The 23,010-nt window shown below is 45.1% G+C and overlaps 1 protein-coding gene across 3 annotated transcripts in view; it reads right to left on the bottom strand.

Annotated features, from left to right (window-relative positions):
• Positions 1-23,010, bottom strand: part of ADD2 (adducin 2) — a 124,559-nt gene that overhangs the window by 55,919 nt on the left and 45,630 nt on the right. The window contains exon 1 of one of the 3 annotated variants that reach the window (XM_032291818.1): positions 777-871. The exons of the other annotated variants lie outside the window; for them this stretch is intronic. The gene's annotated coding sequence lies outside the window, so the exon portion shown is untranslated. Of the gene's footprint in view, positions 1-776; positions 872-23,010 lie in introns of those variants that run through there. 3 annotated transcript variants of the gene reach the window in all.

The following is a 23,010-nucleotide window of genomic DNA, read 5'->3' as shown; positions in this document are numbered from 1 at the left end:
AGTGCAACTCTTATACTAACAAATCCGACATTAACTATGGGGAGACAGAGAAGGTAATATTACACACCACACATCACATACAGCAACCCCCATGGCTCTCCCATGTTCAGCCCTGCCCTCTTCTGTGTCTCTCTCACCTCCTCCCTTGAGCACCCCCTCACCTGCCTCGCCTGGGACCCTCCTCTCTGCACAGAGGAGCTCAGGAGCTCCCTCTCACCCTGGCCAGCTCATTTCCTCACACCTCTGCAGCCCCTCAGCAGTCCCTGCTTGGGATTCACCCTGGTAGGAGGGCAGCTGGAGACTACACATCACGAAACACGCTCCCTGTCACCAAGCACCTTCTTCCCTGTCCCACTGAAGACCAAGTACATGTAACCACTGAAGTATGAAATCGCATTTCCATGGAGCATTCCTTGTGGCTATAAGAGGAACAAAAGGTCTGTAAGGGGAGTAACAGATGCCCACGTTGTCTGACTTTTTGTTAAAATCAGCTTCAGCTTCATGTGCCGTGAGCAGAGGCAGGTGCCGTCTCCTGCCACTTCAGTGGGGGGTTCTCCAGACAGGAACAGACAGTCTGTGTGGCTCAGCACCCAGAGCTGAAAGTGGAAAGACACAAGCTGCCATTTCCCAAGTTCTCCTCCACAGCCATGGCCATGGGTCCCTCAGCAGTGCTGGCCTCTGAACGCCCCAGGCCCCAACGCCACAGGTCAGCTCCCCACAAGGGCAGTGTAGCATTTGCTCCAGGACTTAGGCTTGAAGTCAGAAGCCAGACTCACCGATCCCTGAATGAGACTCCCACAAGTGAGAGAGGAGACGGTCGGGGCTGAGCTGCTGCTACTTTTGCAGAAAAACATGAAGACAGTTGAATAAGGGACTAGACCGCGCCCTGCCTGATGTGTTCAGATAAACAGAAAGCTCATGCCTCTAGTGGGTGGGATTATGGGGAAGCTTATCATCATTTCTTCAAACAGTTCTGAATTTTGCAAAGTTCTAGATTAGGTATTAACTGCTGTGATCATTTAAGCCAAAATATTTGAAAAGAAGAAAGCGAGAAAGAGGCAGGACAGCAATAGTAAAGTCTTTCTGTGTCCAAGATGAAACAGTTGAAAAGAAGTTGAAATAGTTGAAAAGAAGAAAAAAGACATTGCTGTCTTCCCTCTTAATTGGAAGAATCCTTTAACCCCTTACTGCTGCAGGCCCCATAAGTACTTACTTTTGGGCATGTTCCTAGCAAAGTCCAGTGAATTTTAAAAATTCAGGCCCTCCAGAAAGCGGCCTCAAACCTAACAGTTGGTAGGCATTTTTTTTCTGTTCTTCTACCCAGGAATTGGACTGTGGTGGAATGAATGGGCAGAGTATTCTTTCTTACAGACTTGGAATCATTTCCACACCCTCTAACTAAATAAACAGTTATTTGTCAAGTACCTGTTGGTGCCCAGGAGTGAGTAAGAACTGGAATTGAACGTGAGAAGGAAGATGGCTGGGAGAAATGAGACAGGACCCTGCCTGCTAAAGGCCCATAGTCACGTTCGTATTCATGAAAAACATGCATGCAAATGAAGCATACATAGATACATACATAGATATATGCACATATACGCAAATATGTAATTAACTGTTAAGGCCAACATACTACAGGGCCCTGACAACAAATGCCGAGGTGATCAGAAATGAATGTGTTCAATGCTTGTTGGGAAGGGACACTGGGAACCTTGGGTGCACATTATGAGGACCAATGTCCTGAGCTAGATCTTGAAGAAAGACATTATTCAATCAACAAAAGCTGTGAAACTCCAGTAGGTGCCCAATGCTATGCCCAGCCCTGCAGTGAAGGACCCAGCCCAGTTTTTCAGGACGGGAAATTGAGGCTGCAGGAACCTGGATGACTTGATTCAGGCCACAGAGCTGGTGAAAGGCATAGCCTGGGTTTGAACCCCTCTGGTTCTAAAGCCTGTTCTTTTTTTTTAACTTCACCACGCTTTCTGCCCCTTATTGAAACAAAGGTGAGCAGATGCCAGGGACCTGATAGGAAGTGGGGGAATGGACATCAGTACATGGCCAGAGCCCAGGTTCTATATTCCTGGCAGAAGCCCTGGGGACTTGGCCAGCACCAGAAAGGATGATTCTGCTTCCCATTTCTGGCATGTGGGGCTCAGAACCAAGCTCTTTCCCAATACAGAAATGGGGACTAGGAGGCAAGGCAGAGAGTAGACACCTCTGGTACTCACTCTGACAAGGTGAGCTGAGCTTTTAGGTAAAGAAGATGCTGCTGGCCCCTCAAGAGGACAGGTGGGCTGCAGTGGTGACAGCTGGTGGTGAGTTACCCACCTGCACTCCCAGATCTGCCAGTCACTGCAGGGTGGGTACAGCCACCTCTGAGACCTGCTTGATCTGGACTCAAGACAGTCCTTCCACTAAATACCTGCCAGGGGTCAGAACCTGGCTTACCACTGGGGATGCGAAGGGATGCAATTGCAATCCCATTTCTCAAAAGGCCCAGGATAAGAGTGTGGGGAGCGGCTCACAGAGCGATGATTACAATACTGGGGCACAGTGCTCCAGTGTAAGTTCATGAAGGCGACCGGGGTCCCAACCTCGAGGCTCCAGTACTGGGCTTTAACCCACTCATCAGCAGCCTCTGCCACTGATCACAAACCCATGTGGACCTCAGGCCTTCATGGAAAGGAAAGAAAGGGTTGTTGCGGAAGCCCTGGTGATGCAGAGACCGTGTTGAGCTAGCAAGATGGCTGGGCTCGGTCTTCCCACACTCAGTGCCTTCAGTGAAAAGGTCAAACTTGGGAGACTATGCAGATAAAAGCCCATCAAGGCTGTCCAGTCGAGCTGACGCTGATTCACTGTTCCACCTCAGGCTGTCCTGGAATCCAGTCACAGGTACTTTTAAGCAGTCACCTTGCCTGCCTTTTGTCTTCAGGCAAGTCAATGGAGCTACATTTTGAAAAGTTTCGCCTCAATCAAATTCAAACATGAAATAGTTGATTCTGCTCTTTGGCCCAATCTGAGTGCATCTGTCCTTCAATGGGAATGTGAAGTGTAACTCACTGGATCATGTGACAGGATTATCTTGTTCCCACCCCCAGCCACCCCCCACCAAGGAATCCGGGAAACAGCTATTGGGTATGGGTCCTTCTTTGTCTAATAGAATAAACCATATCCTAAGCCATAAGAGGAGGAAATAAATGCTCTTTTGGCACATTAAGGTCAAAGTTGTTTTGTGGGCTTATTATAATTGAGCATTTTACCCCTACTGTTTGGGCATAAGAGAAAATAGGAACACTCTGCATCTAAAACTGGAGGGTAATCCTATACTATCCCTGCCCTCTCCAGACTAGGGAGCCTGTGAACATTCAAAACTGAAATGAGACTTGGGAGTCCTGGTGTGGAGGAAGGCCAGAGAGAGGAGATGGTGGGAAGCAGAGAGAGTATGTTCAGGGTGGGAGGTCCAAAGGGTCACATGGGGAACTGCTGGCCTCTGGAGCCTCCATGTGGAGACATCTCAAAAGCCTGAGCAGTGAGGCTTAGGCCATTATAGAATGTTAAGAACAGGATGGTGAAAACAGGAGATGTGTTGTTTGCCTGTCCACTTCTCTCCCTGACGATTCTGTATTCTGGTGTCTCCTGCAGGATCACCAGTTATCCATGTTGGATATCTGTTCTCTAAATCTATCATTTTTCTTCTCACTAGTTCTATTGTTGACATTTTCCCTACATTCTGACAGTTTGTCAGTATTTCCCACTTCACATATTGAATTTTATTATGGGGATATTAAAGAAAGAGCTGTTTCAACTTCTGTGTATTTGTGTGTGTATGTTTGCATATCCATGTGTCAGAGACAATGCTATATGCTCCCCAATCCAATTCCTCTTCTTCCTGGGTGCCCATGTTTCCCAGCCCTGCTTCTGTCTGGACAGGACCTTAGGGAAAGTAAGCCAGTGGAAAGTAAGCAGAAATAATGACATCCCCTCTTAAAAGTCAAGGCAATTAAAAGCAGAGGTGCATTCTCCACTCCCTTTCTCTTCCCTTGCCTCCCTGCTGGAGGCAGAGGATGCAGTGGAAACTCCCAGGCTCTAGGAAATGATGCAGCCATCAAATAGAAGAAAGCAGGAAGTCACTGTGAGCAGCCCACTGAGCATCTATTTGATTGGAGTTTCTGAGGCTGTTATGGTAGGTCACCTACCCTGAAAAACATATTCCCGCCTGTCTTTAGGTCAGAATAGTCTTATTCTAGTGTCTCCTGCAGGATCACCAGTTATCCATGTGTTGGATCTCTGCTCTCTAAATCTATCATTATCTTCTCACTGATTCTGTTGTTGACATTTTCCTTACATTCTGACAGTTGGTCAGTATTTCCCTGACAGTTGGTCAGTATTTCCCACTTCACTGATTTTAATTCGGCAAAATTAATGTGGATTTTAATGCTGATATTAAACACTTTCTCATTTTGCATACTATCCTTACTTTATCTCCATTTTCACCTCAGCTCTTTCATCTTAGTCTATTCTCCCCTATGACTCTCCTATTTCTTAGAAGCCATGTCTTTTTGAACATATATACTAAGGACAACAGTTTTCTGACATTCTTCTGTTTCCTATAGCAGGTTGTTAGAGGTAAATGCCTCTTTTGAGTCCTCCAGATCATTTACTTTCCTCTGAAATATATTTTCTCAAGATATTTCTAATTGTTTTCCTTTATTCTCAAATAAGGTGAAATCAAGTCTCCTAAGATACAACCTTCAGGGAAAATAGCTTCTGGCAAAATGTGATGAGAAAGCCACATGTTTTCTGGAAATAAGTGTGATGCACACATAATTAAAAGTGACTTTTAATACCTTCAGGCAAATTCCATACTAACATGAACAAAGAAATTACCTTAATGATTGTTCCAATTACAATTAGAGATATAAAAGGACAATTGTCAGGAAACCAGCCCAATTCCACATGCAGGTTACAAAATGGTACTCCATTTATAGAAAACTTAAAATTCAATCAAATTCATTTATGGATGGTGGAGTGATTAGGCTACTAACATCAGACTCAAGGAAATAAATACTTAGGTGAGCCCACAAATCTTAAAATATGATCCCCTGCTTTGCAATTCCCTGCAATGCTATAAAACTATTTTAAGATAGAAGAAGGAGGGAATGAAAAATACACATCATGATAAAAATTTGAGGGCTATCAGATACTGGAGACCCAGATCAGCCTCACTTCTAGGACATCTCCTGCTTAAAGGAATGACATGGGAGGTGAGTCATACAGATGAGCATAAAGAAGACCTTTCTTTGATACAGGTCTCAAGTGAAGGCAGAGAGATACAAGCCCAGGTGTTGATTTGCTAGCGGGGTAAAAATAAAACGAGCATTGGCATTACTGTATTCTCCAATTCTAAGATATCCTCGATTGATTGGCACACCAATTATTTTCAATATTACTGAGAAAAAAAAACATTGCTAATTATCATTATAAATCATCATTGATTGAGAGATACATCCCAACTTCAAAGATGTTAAAATGCAGGGAAAAATGTCTGTCTTAGAATCAATGGAGAAAGGAACTCAACTTAGAAGTTAGTGTCACCAATTTGGGACTGCCTTTTACATGGTGGGTGGCATATCATATACGGGGTCAGGGAGCTGAAGGATGAGACAAGAGAAACAGGCCATGAGGGCCTTGGGAGAGCCCCTTGACACCTGGATTCAGAGCTTACCAGTAAACCAGATTTGCTGTCTTTGTCAATTCCTACTTCTGCCCAGTACAGTGTCCTGAGAGCTACAACAAGGCAGACTGATGTGTATGGCTCCCAAAAAGGTTTTCACTCAGTGTGTATTTCAGTACATCTGCTAAGGAAGCCTCTTCCTCTACTGTGAAATAAGAGCTTAATGTCATAAGGCAACAGACTAAGATGAAGATGGAAATTTTTCCACCACTTGTATTTCTGATTAGGCTCAGCCCATGAAAATCACAAGGGCTCAAAGTGCTCTCCAGAGGGTCATGGCACATAGTAGGTGCTCAATCAGTGACAGTTCCCATCCTCTATATTCTCTCTACAAGAACACTTCCAAATCTGCCGTTTGATTCTGCCCTGTGTTTTCCCAAAGTTGGGAGTAGAGAGAAAATTAAGAACTATGGTGGGGAGGGGATAAATAATAGGGGCCCCAAACTACTTCCCTACATAAGGGACCCAGGGAATTGGTTCCACCATACAGCACCATGGCTACAAATGCAGGCTAGGATTGAATCCCAGCTCTGCATCTTTCTAGTTATATGGCCTTGAACAAGTTGCTTAATTTTTCTAAACCTCAGGTTCTTTGTACAATGTGGAGAACAGTCCTTTCTCAGAGGATTACATAAGATAATATATGAAAGCACAGGGTTTGCACAGGGCCTGACAAATAGTAAAGACTTAATAAATGTTAGGTGCTACTATTAAATCATTCCTCATATGGGTTCTTGATATTGCAACAATTGGATTTTTTTTTTAACACAGTTTGGATTCTATCTAGTCAGCAAGCATGCATCTGGGCTGACTGCTCCATGAAAATTTCTCAAGGGAACATCAACGAATCTAAAACTGAGCTTAATAAAACAGGCAGGTTATGTCTGCTGCTGAATTTCTGCACTGAAGACATAGATAGATTTTTAGCTTCAAATGGTGGGCTCTGCTTTTCTGTCTGAGCAGGTAATCTGCAGCCCCTGGTGCTGGTTACAACACTGCTTGCGTGGCTGGTGAGAATGGCTGGATGGGGTTACAGGTTTTTTCAGCTAATTCCCTGACCCCCTTGGCCCAGCCATTAATTATAAGCACGAAAGGCTGTGACCAGCCATCTCCTGACACACTTACACCTCAGGAGGCGCTTCTTTGAGCTTGGAACTCAAAGGAAGGGGTTAGATTTTTGGACTGGAAAAAAAAAATGGCAAAGAACTGCAAACCAAGGCCAAAAATCATGAATGGTCTAAAGAGCGTAAATGCAAGGGGATGCCCCACCTCTCACCACTTAGAATAAGGGCATTTCAAGCACATTCAATAAGGCTTCACATAATGGTTAGCAAACAAATGAAATGTATTAGCTCAAGGCAGAGTATGGACCAAAAGTGCCCAGTGATGGGGCCACACTGAATATCCACCTAAAGACCTTCTGTGATGATGCACACATGGCATAGCCCTTTAAAAGCTGTCTTATGGAAACATGTACCTTCATGGTGTTAAATGCAAAAGGTGTTGGGGTAGACTCAATATACACTTTCAAATGCCTTCTCTGTCTAGGCAGTGTGCCAGGCACTGCTCTGCCATGAGCCTGAAATTCCAGGGCCCACTCCAAGCTGTGGAACGAGGGGCTTAGCAGCTGTGTGACCTTTGGTGAGCCCCTCTACCACTGTGTGCTCATTTCTAAATGGTGACCACTGCTGTACCTCTGTCATAAGAAATGTCCCCCCTGCATTTCTGGGTGGCCTTTTCATAAAGGATTCAGAACTTGGCTCAGCTGCCAGCTTCCTAATGGAGTCATGCACCTGCCCAGGGCAGCTATGCCTCTGTCCCCCACCCCCACACTATCCCCACGAATGCACTCTGCACACGGGTTTTCCTGAGCTCAGGCCAGGTTGCATGGCTCTGGGCTGCTCCCCTAAGCTCCCCACAAGGAGGTCTGCTGTCATGTCTCTTGTGGCTCTGGTCCCCACTGCTGGGCTCTCTGCTTTTGCTTTGAGGTCTCCTTGACTTGGGCCACCTCTCAAGGCTGCAGGATCAGGGTTGCTGCTGGCCATGGCCATGCTTGTGCACAGAGGCAAGGTACTGGACTAAGTGCCGGCCACTCAGTGGTGAGGGAGATGTGCTCTACATCCTCTACATGCCAACAGCTGGGGGGCCCCAAACTTCACGCAGTGTCACGTGTGGACAGGACAGATGCCCACACTGTATCTTGGCATTCTTTTTGCCCAAACCTCTCCAGAGAGTGGAACAAAGACCCCTGACACCATCTCTCTCCTCGACCTCCTCTCTTTTCTGTCAGGAAGATGACCTTTTAAACCCTTCATAATTTCAGAAGTATTAACCCATAAAGGAAAAGAACAAAGACAGTGCAGTCTGCCTAGTTTGTATCCTGGATGTACTTTTAAGAGAAGCAAGGGTTACTGAAACACCCTGTGTCTCAGTTTCCACATCTGTAAAGTAGAGCAGTAATTATGGTAGCCACCCCAAGGGGGTGTTGGAATGAAATGGGTTCATCCATGTAAAACACTTAGGATAATGCCTGTCATAGAAGAAGCATTCAATAATGCTGGTCTTATTTGGCAGTTTACAGTCAGTCAGAAAACTAGGCTGGACTAGCTGAAGAAGGTGAGTACAAGTGAGGAACTGGGAAGAACGCTATCTGGGATTGTTCCAAGGGAATCTGTATTGGGTTGAATATTCCTCCCCCATACCCTGACAAATATATATATATACATATATATATATATATACACACACACACACATATATATACATATATATATACATATATATATACATATATATACACACACACACACACATATATATAGACACATATATATGTGTATATATATATATTATGTCTATATATGTGTCTATATATATGTGTCTATATATATATTATGTCTATATATGTGTCTATATATATATGTCTATATATATGTGTGTGTGTGTGTGTGTGTATATATATATGTATATATGTATATATATGTGTGTGTGTGTGTGTGTGTGTATATATATATATATATATATATATCTACATATATATATATATATTTGGCAGGGGGTGGGGGAAGAATATTCAACCCAATATTCTGTCCTAACTCCCAGAACCTGTGAATGTGATCTTATTTAGAAAAGGGATCTTCACAGATGTAATAAAGTTAAGCATTTCAAGCGGAAATCATCCTGGATCCTCCCAGTAAGCCCTAAATCCCTTCACAAGTGTCCCTATAAGGCACAGACACAGAGGAGATGGCCATGTGAAGAGGGAGGCAGAGACTGGAGTGATGCAGTCACAAGCCAAGGAACACCAGGAGCCATCAGAAGCTGGGAGAGGCAAGGAAGGATTCTCCCCTAGAACCTCTGGATGGAACACAACCCTACCAACACCACGATTTTGGACTTCTGGCCTCCAGAACTGTCATGGCACTTCTCCAACTGTGACGTACATACAAACCACCTGAGGATTTTGCTAAGCTGCAGATTCTGATTCAGCAGGTCTGGGGTGAGAGTCTGCATGTCGCAAAGGCCCCCAGTGATGCCAGTGTTGCTGGTCCACTGACCACACTTTGAGTAGCGAGGTTTAAGAATGTTATTGTCATCAGTAGCACCATGATGACAAAGGACACGACTGGAAACAAAGGGGCAGAGATTGTAGATCCAGTCAGCCACAGCACTGGGCCACTGTGACAGCGTGTGAGAGCCCAGCTTTCCGCTGTGGGATAGAGTGGAAACAAGCCATTGACCTTTAGTAGCATTTGTCCCTGGGCCCAATCAATGCTTCTGAATTGAATAGCAGCTCACCCAGACAATGCTAATGGGTTTTGACTGCTCTAGTTCATCACTCCCTAACAGGGTCAACCAAGAAGTAATCCCATCCTTTTTGCTAGGGGGAAAAAACAGTTTTATCATCCTTGCCTTATGGAGCGCCCAGAACAATTCCTGGGAGAATGGAAATGTTGGCGACAGAATACCAGTTTCCTAATTTCAATGAATTTGATGGAAATGTATAAATCAGGACTTTTGTATTAATGCTTTTATGGGCGAAAAACACTTGATCCAAAAAGAAGACAAGAGTTCACCTCTAATATAGCCTGTGTTCTTCCGTGACTGGGTACTGAGAAGCACATTTTGGTAGACAAGAGAGGAGAGGCACCTGGCATGCATGCCCCAGGATGGGGGAGGTAGCTTTACTCACTAAAAGAGCCCACATCAAGAAAATTTTTTAAAAATCTGGTCTACCGAATTCAACACAAAAATGGGTAGGAGATATAGACAGCGCTTAGCCTACATTCTCACTGCATTCTCCCACTGCTCTCTCTCCAGCCCCCACCCCGCAATGCATCCCACACACACGGTTAGATTTCAAAATGCTCTAGAAAAACCATCCATGACTTCTTCTGGTCCACAGCCAAATGGTCACAAAGCTTTATACTACATTACAGGCTCTGATTGATCAGTGGTGGCTACCTTAGAAGGGCTTGAGTCCTTCTTCGCAATCCATGGGAAGAATGCTAGGATTGATTTCCAGTGTCTGCCATAGACTCGGAGCAGGAAGATTGGTACTGTGCCATTTCTTTTAGGACGATAGGATAAAGTTATCCTGTGGCTTTCAAGCCCCTCGAGCTACCATTAAGATAATCTCCCATTCTTTTAAAAGAAACACTCACTCCAGACAAAGCCCACACCAGCCCCAACACTCTCCAACATGTAACCTGCCTATGAGGTTTGGGTCCAGCAGAACTTTCCCCTTCCTTATCCAGGTCCCTCCATTCCCCAACACCTAATTCCCTCTCCCTCTCCAGGGCTCCAGTGCCTCCCATTCTTCACTAAACTGCCTTCTTTTCCTGCTGTTACTCATCTCTGTAAATGAGTCAGGATAAAAATGACTCCTGTATGAGTATTCCTGAATTTTCCACTCCCTCAGACCCTTATCCTCCCTGAACTCCCAGAAAAGCCTACCTTTCCTCACTAGCTCTTTGGATCTTTGTTTTTTTTGAGACAGAGTCTTGCTCTGTCACCAGGCTGGAGTGCAATGGCGTCATCTCGGCTCACTGCAACTTCTGCCTCCTGGGTTCAAGTGATTCACCTGCCTCAGCCTCCCAAGTAGCTAGGACCACATGCACATGCCACCACACCCAGCTAATTTTTTGTGTTTTAGTAGAGATGCGGTTTCACCATTCAGCCAGGATGGTCTCGATCTCCTGACCTCCTGATTCACCTGCCTTCGCCTCCCAAAGTGCTGGGATTACAGGCATGAGCCATGGGGCCTGGCCTGGATCTTTAGAATGCAGAAGTGGCCAGGCGTGGTGACTCATGCCTGTAATCCCAGCACTTTGGGAGGCCAAGGCAGGTCAGGAGTTTGAGACCAGCCTGGCCAACATGGTGAAATCCTGTCTCTACTAAAACATACAAAAATTAGCTGGGTGTGGTGAGGCATGCCTATAATCCCAGCTACTTGGGAGCCTGAAGCAGAAGAATTGCTTGAATCTGGGAGGTGGAGGTTGCAGTGAGCTGAGATCATACCACTGCACTCCAGCCTGGGCAACAGAGGGAGACTCCATCTCAAAAAATAAAAATAAAAATAATAAAAATTGGACGCAGAATTGCCAGAGAAGGGAGACAGGGTAAGAACAGGAAGATGGGACTTCCAAGGACATCTGTGGATTTGTAGGGCCCTTTTGTTGAGAGAGGAGAAGCTTTGTGAGGTTCAAGGGCAAGGGTATGACAGAGAAAAGTGGATTTAGAAGAAACACTGCTGTGTTCTGCATTCTCCCAATGTCATGTTCAAGAAAGACACGTAAAGGCCTAGAGTTACTAAAAGGGAGCTTCTGCTGGTCACTCTTGTCATCCCTGAGGCCACAGCAGTGCTGCCTGGACCTCATAGGCCATGTTCTATATGTGTTTTCTTTCCTCATGCCTTAAAGGGCCATTTCCAGTACCTGTCTGCTAGGACCTGGGCTGGGCTCCAGCATGGCAGTCGGGAAGGCCCTTAGGGTATACCCAACCCCCTCACTTTACAGATAAAGAGGCTGAAGCCCACAGTGTGGGTCAGTCTGCACCTCAGATTTCACCACAGCTGAGATGCCTGTGTGAGGAGTCGGTCCTGGGCTGACGTCAGAGCGTGCTGCCAATACCACTTGCCCTCCTTAGGGAAGAGGTGCACTGGGTGAGTGAACACAAAATCAATCCAGTTTGACAGGTATTGATTGAAGGCACTCTCTGAAAAAGGTGCCATGTGTGAAAATACATTAAGTGTTCTAGCAAAACATGCTATGGACACTGCCCTTTTGCGAGTTATTTTATGATGGGGTATATCCTTTTTGCACGGACAGTAACCATCCCCGCTCAAGGGAGAAGCCCTGTGATGTCTGTGCCTTTGGGTCTGGCCCCATTAGTCCCTTTCCACCCACAGGCATAAGCCCTCTCCTAGCCTCTCTCTCATCCCCCTCCTGCTCACACGCAGACACCTTCCTTGAGGGCTTGCCTTGTCCTACTCCCACATAGGCAAGTCCAGTGCAGAAAAGGCGGGTGCACCTTGGCAATGTTTGTTTTTGATGGTGGGGGAGTAGGGAAGCCTTACTGAAGACCACTTGGCCTGTTGGCATGGTTTTCCCACTGGAAAACTCTCAAAGATATGTTGAGCTTCCAGCTCATTGAGTGTCAGAGTTACAGGGACCTCGAAGGCAACCTGGCCTGAGCCTTTACTGCTCTAACCTTTCCTACTGACACCTGCAGGCTCCCATGGCAGCTGGCTCCATGCTGGGCTGGGGGCAATGAAAGGCACTGCCTGAAGATGGGAGGAAACACCAGGGCCTTTCTTCCCTCATGCTCTGTCTCAAGTAGCATCTCTTCCATGGCCCCAGCTTCTGCCAGAGGCCCACCATGTTCCTTCCAGTTTCTGTAGGGTGACCCTGGCCCCTGGGCTGGAATAACACTACCTCATTCCTCCCTTTGCCTCACCAAGCCTTGTTTTGCCAGTTTGTTTGTTTTCAGCTCCATTACCTGTGTAAATTTTCTGCATTAAATTCCCTCTTCAAGGCAAGTGCTAGTGAGGCAAAGCAGGCTTTTCCGGGAGTTCAGGGAGAAACACTTGAAGAAATTTCTATTTACCTTGCTAGGCCCTGATTGAAACCTCTCCCCAACCCCTTCAATGAACTTATGAAGTAACCAAGGCCAAAAGGGGTGTGCTTTGAACAAAAAAAGGCTCAGGGATATTTAGTTGTCAGTGACTGGTCTAGGTTTCTCAGTTTCTGTCCTCCACACCTCTGCAAAATATGGCAGGAAATGCTTCCTTTTTAGTTTCAATCCCCTTCAGGCCATCAGGAGCTTTTAAAACCTCGTTTCTGAGACATGGAGATGTCAACTAGAATAGCCCACACTGTGACCACAGCCAGGTTACTGCCTGCTTCCAGGCTTCCGTTTCCAGCCTCCATTTCCATATTTAAGGAAACTAACATAATACAAAATGACCATTTCTAAAAGCATTTAAAACTTTCTTTTAATATATGCAGCAAAATTCAAGTCCACACATTTTTGGACCAGATGGTTTCTTAACTCTGCAAAGTAGGTTTAATTTAATAGTTATTTAAGTGTGCCATATATTTTAAATACACAGCGCTCCTGCTAATTAACACTTCATAATTTCTCAAGAGTCCCACAGGCAATAGTTACCATTTGCAAATGGTGAAAGATAGTGTCAAGAAAATGAATCCTATTCTGTTCCCAAATTGCAGCCCTGGGATGGTACACGTGAGATATCTCAGCCTTTCCCCACTGTGTGAAGAGAGGGGTGAGAGGACAAAAGTGACTGCTCTGGGGTTGGATGCTGGGGACATGTGAGCATGGTACCACATCAGGCCTCTGCACACAGAGGTTCTTCAAAAGGCAGACCCCCCCCAACTCGCCATGGGCCTATGGGCCAAAATTAGTCACATGGACACATGCAAGTTAAACAGTGACCTAACAAGAAGACATGGACACACATGCACACATTTGCACACACCTGTTACATCCTGTGTCTGCAGGACAAAACAGCCACAGTTTATGTGAGCCTGAGAGGCAAGGCAAGCTAACCCACGGGGATGAAATGAGGCTGGCCTCTCTGCCCCAAATCTCACCAGGCCACTTATACATCCTCCCCTACTTCTCTTTGCCTGAAGTTCAATAATCTGAGGATTTATTTGACTAATATGTTTCCTCTTTTTAAAAGTCAGCATTCCAGGAAGAATTGATCAGATACAGTCACATGCTGCATGATGATTTGGTCAATTACAGACCACATATGTGATGGTGGTCCCATAAGATTATAATGCTACATTTTTACTACACCTTTTATATGTCTACATGTGCAAATACTTACCATTGTGTTAGAATTGCCTACAGTATTCAGGACAGTCACATGCTGTAAGGTTTGCAGCCCAGGAGTAATAGGCTATATCATATTGCCTAGGTGTGTAGCAGGCTAGGTCTGTGTAAGTACACTTCTGATTTTCCTGCAATGACGAAATCACCTAACAATGCATTTCTCAAAACACAGCCCTGTCATTATGCAACATGTGACTATATTTGTTAATCCTTCACACATCAATGTGGCCGAATGTGACAGCTTTCTTCCTGGTGCTTTGCAGACATCAGGCGCTGACAGGATGGAGAACCCAAAGAAAACATAGAGTGCTTAGGGGAATACAGGAGGATGCAGGCTGCCTTACTTTATTGTAATAAGAGGCCCTGGACACCTGGCAAGTAAGGGGTACTTAGAAATTGATGCAGCACCAAAGAGAAAAGAAGGAAGAAATGTCTGCTTACCCAAGGTCTGCCCAGGACTACCCTGCCTGGACAGGCTTCCACTGTCAACACCTACTACTGTCTCAGGATTGTTTCCTCTTTGGGGGAAAGGAGACGTGAGCAGAAGGCTGACACTGAAGGAGGGGACAAAGGTAAGGACAGAGACTATATGACATTAGCAGAAAGTTCATTGCGGAAACTTCTTTATTGAAATCCTAAAAACAGCAAAGAACTAGACTGGGCTTTCGCCTGTCACTAGACTGGAAGTTCTAAGCAGACAGAGCCTTGTCTGACTTTGTGCCTCACCATATCCCCAGCACCCAGAACAGCGTTCAATAAGAGGTGCACTCAACAGGAACTGGTTCAGTGCATGAGACGGTATACACCAAAGTGCAAGCAGAGGACACCTCAAGACCCTTCTAATCCCCTCATTCCCCAGGGCTCAGTGACCATGTGTGGCTGCATAGGTCTCCTGCTGGAGTTATAGCTGGGCTGCTGGAGAAAAGACAAATCCCTCTACGGACCCCACGGAGATGCACTGCTGAGTTCTGCCGTTCCCCAGGGACACTGCCTTCATTAGGCAGCACCTGCTAAATGGCTAGCCCATATGTGTCACGTCAGGCAGTCCCACAAGAGGAGGCAGACATTGCACCAACCAGCCTTAAGTTTCCCTTAATCAAATCTTCCAATGAGTGGCAGGCTCTGCACCAGAAGACACCAAATGGAAATTCTTTGGGGTGTCTTCTACCTTTCATTTTTGAGGCACCACAGGCAAAATGAAACTGCTAATATTCTGTGGGATCTGATGCCCCAAGGCAACGTTTATGGTCGTATTTTCAATCTTCCCCTCCCTCCTCATTGAGCTGAGAGGATGAAGTGGCACAGGCCGCAGGGGAGAACCCAGCCATGATTCTGAAGGAAGACAGGACAAAGTGAGTGATCTGGAACCAAAGCATGAAGTTGTGTGAAAATATATAGTATGAGGCCTTTGGGTCTTCACAGTTTGCAAAACCATTTTGTCAATCAACCAGAAACAGCTCTGGATGTAGCCAGTGACATGCCTTCCTAAAGCTCCAGATGCATGCACCTTGTTCAATACTGGGCTTACAGTAAGTCATCAACTAATTCCTGTCCATTTGAGAAACATGTGGATGCAATGAGTATCTGGACCAATTTAGATCACATATACATGAAATAGAAAGCTTCTCCCAATCTCTGAGTATGTACTTGACCCTTGCACTATACAGAGAAGGCAGGGCACTAAGCTGGCATGGCATTCTGGGCACTGCATCACGAGGAAAAGGCACTGGACAGACGAGACCAGGGTTTAGTCCTAGATCTCCCTGACCCATCCTCAGGTGGCCCTAAGAGATGTCAGAGGTGGGCACTGAGAGGAGGATCCTGTCTGTTTAGAGCCAGAGCAGTGAGGTCCTGGGGGCTGGGAGGTTGTTGCCTCTACACAAAGAACTCAGCCAGCTAATGCCCCCTCTGAGCCGAGCCCACTGTTTGCCTGGGGAAGTCAGTATCTTTCCTTTGGGAGATGAAGGAAACAAAGGTACTATTTGGAGGGCTTTAGAATACCACAGCTCACTCCTGATTATTGGGGAGAAGGGGATGTGCAGGAGCTAAATGTGAGCCCCAGTGCTGTGAACTACACAAAGGGAAAGAGTTGCTGAAACGCCTGTGGAAACAGTGCAGGGTTCTGGCCTCCATCTGTCTGTTCATACATCTGTCTGATCCGCCTTCTCCTGCTAATTAATTCTCATCTCATCACAGGCACTCTTGGCTCATAAGTCTCGCTTACAGTTTCCCATCTAGATTACTTAGCATTCAAGGATTCCATGGTACAAAAATTAGCCACGTTTGAAAAAATTAGCTACTTTTATCAGCCCAGGGTCCAAGGGCCATCTCTATTAGATTTGGCATAGGCTACAATTCTGCAGAATCTTTTCCCTGAGCTTTTCTGGTGGCAGATGTTGCCTCTTACAGAGAGATGTGAAATCACTGCTGGCTCGTCTTCTCCCCAGTGATCCCTCGGCTGCTTTTTAAGGAGGCTTTAATAATGCATAGGAAGGGAAGGCGGTGCATAAATAAAACACCACTCCACTATCAGGACATGCTGCCTTGAAATCAGGCCTGGTGGTTAAAGCAAACGGACCAGTTTTTAGAGGAAGTTTTCTGGTTTGCACCAAGCATGAGGGTTTGGATTGCAGAGACTTTCCTGAGGATGCCATCTGACAACTGCATGTTTGAGCCAACATCAGCTTATCAAGTGTTGAGTTTAATTTCCTCCCAGCAGCCAGGCCACAGGAATCAGTGCCTGTTGAGGAAGGAAGGAAGGAATGCTTTTGATGTAGCCATTGAAAGTTGTAAGGACAAATGCATATTTGGCTGAGTACATGTCGGCTAACAAAACATGTTATCAAAAAGGTGTTCTGGGTCTGGTAAAATATATCAAGAAGCAGAAGCAATGTGGTAGAAGGGAATGAAAGATTCTATATCTGCATTCCCAATTTGCAGATTACATAACTGATGTCACTGTGCCACCTGGGAGGGTTTTAATATTGTTAATAATACAGTAAGAGCTGGCAAGTTTTCAGAAATGGCTTGCTGCAGTGATAAAGAAAGGATTGCCTTTCTTGTCCCCAAGTCCCAGTGCTTTCCACAGACACACAAAAGCCCACCCCCAGCAGCAGATGAGCAGACTTCATCTCTGTTGTCAAGGAAACCAGTCTGTTCTTAGCTCTAGAATTAGAAAGCCTGGGCCTGGCCTCAGCAGTGCCTTTCGCCCACTTCTCCTGCTGGGACCTGCTATCTCTACCCCCACCCCCCACCCCGGGGACACTGAAGACCCTTTCTCTAGCAAAATCTCTAGCACATCCCTGGAGTCAGGGGCTCTATTAAAACCAACCATCAGGTTGAACAGATACATGGGGGGATAATGAGTTTACACAGAAAGGGAAAGGACAATTGGCAAGGATCTGGGACAATAGCCAAGTGATTGACCCATGTTATAGGGAATGGCTTAGGGAAGCAGAATTGGCCGCTCAGTGCAAGGCCAGCACTTTCTCCCTCCAAAACATCTACCCCCAACCCCCCACTCCCATGTGCGTGCGCGCGCACACACACACACACACACACACACACACACACACACACAGAGGTTGCTCTAGATGACAGAGGTAGCCCACTGACATCACCAATGGACTAGACCTGGCACTCTGGCCTGCCCCAGGGAAGCCTTTTGGGGTAAAAGGCCTGGGTAAAATGCTCCCAGGTCAGAGCACTTAGAGATTCAGGGGTAGCACACTGGTCTGGAAAGAGGGGAGAGAGGACCCCAATGTCACTACTACGGAGGAAGGGAGAACTGAAATGGAAAGGAAATAGAAAGACAGAGCAGTGAGCCAGCCATTGGCAAGAGAGGAGAGAGAATGACCAGTATCTTTGGGGATATGCTCTGCAGAAGAGGCTGGGTGAGAAATTAAAGAGAGCTTGGACATGATACCCATTCAGGACAGTCTTACCCAAAAAGCAACCATGTGCTTGATTCTCTGAATCTCCCCCCAAGACAACCATGTCTGTGCCCTTTGCAAATTTAGTACCATCTAGCTTGCATTGCACCTTGTTGAATAAGTGCATTATCTGTCTTTTTAAACCAAGAGCCCTGGAAGAACAACTTGCATGTGCAAGGGGCTAGGGAGCATTTGTCTTCATGAATGAATGAATCTTGATTTTAGACACTGTGAAATCACCTACATAAAGTATTCAGGAGTTTGAAGTGATTATGAGAAAAAAAAATGTTAAACTGTTATCTCTAAAATTTCAAACAATGTTAGTTAGATTTTCACTTCTAGTGCTTCCTCCGACTGTCGCAGTTACTACAATTGCCTTATTACTATTAATGATGATGGTGATCATTTTTTTGGCAGTACAGGGAAGGTGCAATGAGACACCCAAACAGAGACAGGAAGGAAAAAAGAGTGCCCTCTAAATGAAACCCTGAGAGCACCCACAATGTTTAGGGGCAGAGATTTGCATAATGATTAACTGAAAAGAAAATGACTCCTCAGCTACTTGGACTAGACACTGATCTGACAGTGTATTAGCGCATCAGAACTCCATCACACACCAGGGTCGGCCCTGGAGGGATGTCATAGTCATGGGGGCACAGTTCACACAACCCCAAATTTAAGGTATCTCAAATCTTTTGCTAGAATTTCTCAAACACTGTGAAGAATAGAGAGACCCCAGGGGAACTTTTAAAAATTTCCCTTTTCCTCTCTGATTTGCTGCACCCACATACACGGTTACCTCCATGCCTTTTTCCTCAAACCTCAACCTCCCCATCCCTAAAATTTCCTCTGCCCCAGCCTGCTTGCTCTGCCTTTGTTCCCTCCTCCTTCCCTCCCTCTTTCCCGACAAACTCAGTGTCATTGTGTAAATGTAAAAGCTCATTCCACATATCCTTGCTTGATCCCATACCCCTGCTCACCTCTCCTTCCAAGCCCAGTCCCCCGCTTTCTTTCTTTTTTCTTTTTTTTTTTTGAGATGGAGCCTCACTCTGTGGCCCAAGCTAGAGTGCAGTGGCACGATCTTGGCTCACTGCAACCTCCGCCCTCCAGGTTCAAGCAGTTCTGCCTCAGGTGCTCACCACCACACCCAGCTTTTTTTTTTTTTCCAGTAGAGACAGGGTTTCACCATGTTGGTGAGGCTGGTTTCAAACGCCTGACCTTAAGTAATCCGCCCGCTTTTGCCTCCCAAAATGCGGGGATTACAAGCATGAGCCACCGCGCCCAGCCCATATTCCCCAACTTTATATCGCACAAGCCTGACCAGACAGTTGTGCCTTTCCCCCATCAGGAGGGCATAATGGGGCAAGGAAGAAGCCCTTTACTCAAAACCAGAGTCTCTAACTGCTGGGGGGCAGAAAGGCTGAGAACAATCACATACAGGGTATGACTTGTCTCCCATCACATAGAGACTATATTACAAAGAAGGAGAATTGGGCAGGTATGATGGCATAAAGGAGAGAGTCAAAGATGTACCAGTTGGATTGGTACTGGATTAAGGGGTGAGCCAGCTGGGCAGATGCCTGGAGTCCTAATCATCAAGTGGTGCTAAAATATCAGCCTAAAGGAGAAACACAGCACTGGTTAACTTGGTTTCTGGATATGACTCCTCACATGGTGGCGACATTTAAATTAGTTCTGTTCCTGTTGAGTAGACAGAAAACTTATGATAGCTCCTCATCTGTACTGATTTAGAATTTTTAAGTATTTTTGCAAAATGACCCTCCAGATTTCTTGGTATAAGAATGAGAGGTCCCTGAAGTCTGCAACAACATTCAGTTGAAATTTCTAAACCACATAAGACATGACACAGGACACAGTACTATGTACTGAGATAAGTTATTTAGCTTATTAGATAACTTCTAGAACTTTTCATATACTTTTCAAGAAGCTGCCTAGTTCAGAAAATCTTATTAACGTTTTCTGAAGAGAAATCCATTTTTCCTCACTCTGTGTTGGACATAAAGAGAACATATTTCTCCCCACTGTGGGGTTTGTTTTTGTTTTTGTTTTTGAGACAGAGTCTCGCTCTGTAGCCAGGTTAGAGTGCAGTGGTGCGATCTCAGTTCACTGCAACCTGCACCTACCTGGCTCAAGCGATTCTCCTATCTCAGCCTCCCGAGTAGCTGGGACTGCAGGCGCACACCAGCATGCCCAGCTAATTTTTGTATTTTCAGTAGAGACAGGGTTTCACCATGTTGCCCAGGATGGTCTCGATCTCTTGATCTTGTGGTCTACCCACATCGGCCTCCCAAAGTGCTGGGATTACAGGCATGAGCCACCGCGCCCAGCCACTGTTTTTTTTAAGTTGAATGAATGCTCAAATAATATGAGCTTCGAGGTAAGCAGAATCATTAGTCCAGGAGAGAAGGAAGGAGCAGCTATTATAAAAAGGCTTGTTCTGATCCCATCTCCCGAAAGATTCTTCTGATTGTGATGCAGCTTGTCACATCCACATGAGGCCAAAAGAGTGCAAGTGGTGGGTAAAACACTACAGCCTGCCTCTGATCTTCACTGCCATTCTTTAGAGTGGAAATTATTAATCACCTTTTATAGAAAAGGAAACTGAGATCCAGTGAGCTTTAGCAACTTGCTCAGGAGCACACAGCCAATAAGTGGCAGAGCTGAACATTGATCTGGGTTCATCTGATTCCAAAGTCCAGTGCACTATGAGGCCTCTTGTAGCTTCAACAGTGTGTTTAATTTTTAAAATAAACTAAACACTACTCTGGAGACATATCTATAAACAAAACAAAAATCCAATAAGGGAAGAACAGAATGTTCAAATGATAACAAATATCCCAAGAAATTCTAGTTTAGGATGTTGTCTGGCTAGTGATTCATGAGTCAACCTCCCCTAACTTTTCACTAAGAACCAATGTCAATGCACACACAAAATTAGATCATAACTCATAAGAACTCCAAAAATGAAGACTGACAATTAGCCTAGGGCCAGAATGATGGATGAACATTTAGTCATTGAGACCTATGAGACTGAAAAGAGAAGCATGAAGAGTGATTTATATAGGCACTTGTCTTTCCTACTTGGAGGAGAGAAAGTGCATCAGCTGAAAGATGAAGCTTTATTCCTCCCTCACTGCCTGCCTCCTAGCTCAGGGTCTGTACCCTCCGGAAAACTGAGCAACCTTCCCACTGTGATATGGAAGCTACTCCCTGAGAGGCTAGAGCCATTTCACACACGTATTGCCTCATGCTTCATCTGTACCAGGACTGCAGTGCTGGTCACGCAACATAGCCAGGGACAGATATGGATTCCAATGCTGTATTGAAGCCAGAGATTTAAAGACACACATAAGAGGTGCCTGTGACAGGCTGGGTGTGGGAGTCAGACAAAATCCACCTCTAGGCTACTTGTAAAGAGATGTATCTATGATGAAGTCATAAAATATTACTTATAATAATTAGCTGAGCCATACCCAGAAGATTGAAACTGGACCCCTTCCTTACACCATATACAAAAATCAACTCAAGATGCATTAAAGACTTAAATGTAAAACCCAAAACTATTTAAAAAAAAAAAAAAAAAACCTGGAAGATAAGCTAGGCAGAACCATTCTGAACACAGGAATGGGCAAAGATTTCATGACAAAGACGCCAAAAGCAATTGCAACAAAAGCAAAAATTGACAAATGGGATCTAATTAACTTAAGAGCTTTCAGTCTCCGAGCCAAAGAAACTATCAGGAGAGCAAACAGACAACCTACAAAATGGGCAAACAGTATTTGCAAATGGTGCATCTGACAAATGTCTAATATTCAGCATCTATAAGGAACTTAAACAAATTTACAAGTAAAAAACATGACAAGTAAAAAACAAACAACTCCATTTAAAAAGTGGGCAAAGGACATGAAGACGCTTTTTAAAATACGACATACATGTGGCCAACAAGCATATGAAACAAAGCTCAGTATCACTGATGATTAGAGAAATGCAAATCAAACCACAGTGAGATACCATCTCACACCAGGTCAGAATGGCTATTTAAAAGTCAAAAAATAACAGATACTAGCGAGCCTTCAGAGAAAAGGAAAAACTTATACAATGTTGGTGGAAGTGTAAATTTGTCCCAACCATTGTGAAAAGTAGTGTGAAGATTTCTCAAAGAGCTAAAAAAAAAAAAGCGGAACTACCATTTGACCCAGCAAGCTCATTACTGGTATATACCCAAAGGAATATAAATCATTCTATCATAAAGACACACGCACACATATATTTATTACAGCACTTTTCACAATAGCAAAGACCTAAATGCCCATCAATGGCAGATTGGACAAAGAAAACGTGATTGATACACACACACACACACACACACACACACACACACACACCGTGGAATACTATTCAGCCATGAAAAAGAATGAGATTACATCCTTTACAGGGACATGGATGAAACTGGAGGCCACTGTCCTTAGCAAACTAACACAGGAACAGAAAACCAAATACTGCATGTTCTCACTTGTAAGTGGGAGCTAAATAATGAGAACACATGGACACAAAGAGGGAAATAATAAACACTAGGGCCTACTTGAGGGTGGAGAGTGGGAGGATGGAGAGATCAGAAAAAATAATTATTGCATACTAGGCCTAGTTCCTGCGTGGTGAAATAATCTGCACTATAAATCCCTGTGACACAAGGATAAATTCCTATGTCACAAACCTGCACATGTACCCCTGAACTGAAAAGTTAAAAAAAAAAATAAAATAAAATAAATAAATAATAAAATAATTAGCTCGAGGGGGAGATCCAAGATGGCCGTTTAGGAACAGCTCAGGATTGCAGCTCCCAGTGAAAGCGCAGAGGGTGAGTGGACGCCGCGTTTTTATTGCCCACAGACTAGGAAATTCCCGGGCAGAGGTGCTCCACGCTCACCAGCGCGGCTGTTGTGGCCAGCGCTGCTGTGCCGG

Source organism: Sapajus apella, unplaced genomic scaffold, assembly GCF_009761245.1.
Source record: "Sapajus apella isolate SASKATOON/1434 unplaced genomic scaffold, GSC_monkey_1.0 scaffold26, whole genome shotgun sequence".
In the NCBI taxonomy this organism is placed as follows: domain Eukaryota; kingdom Metazoa; phylum Chordata; class Mammalia; order Primates; family Cebidae; genus Sapajus; species Sapajus apella.
This window is presented reverse-complemented; position numbering and strand designations above follow the sequence as displayed.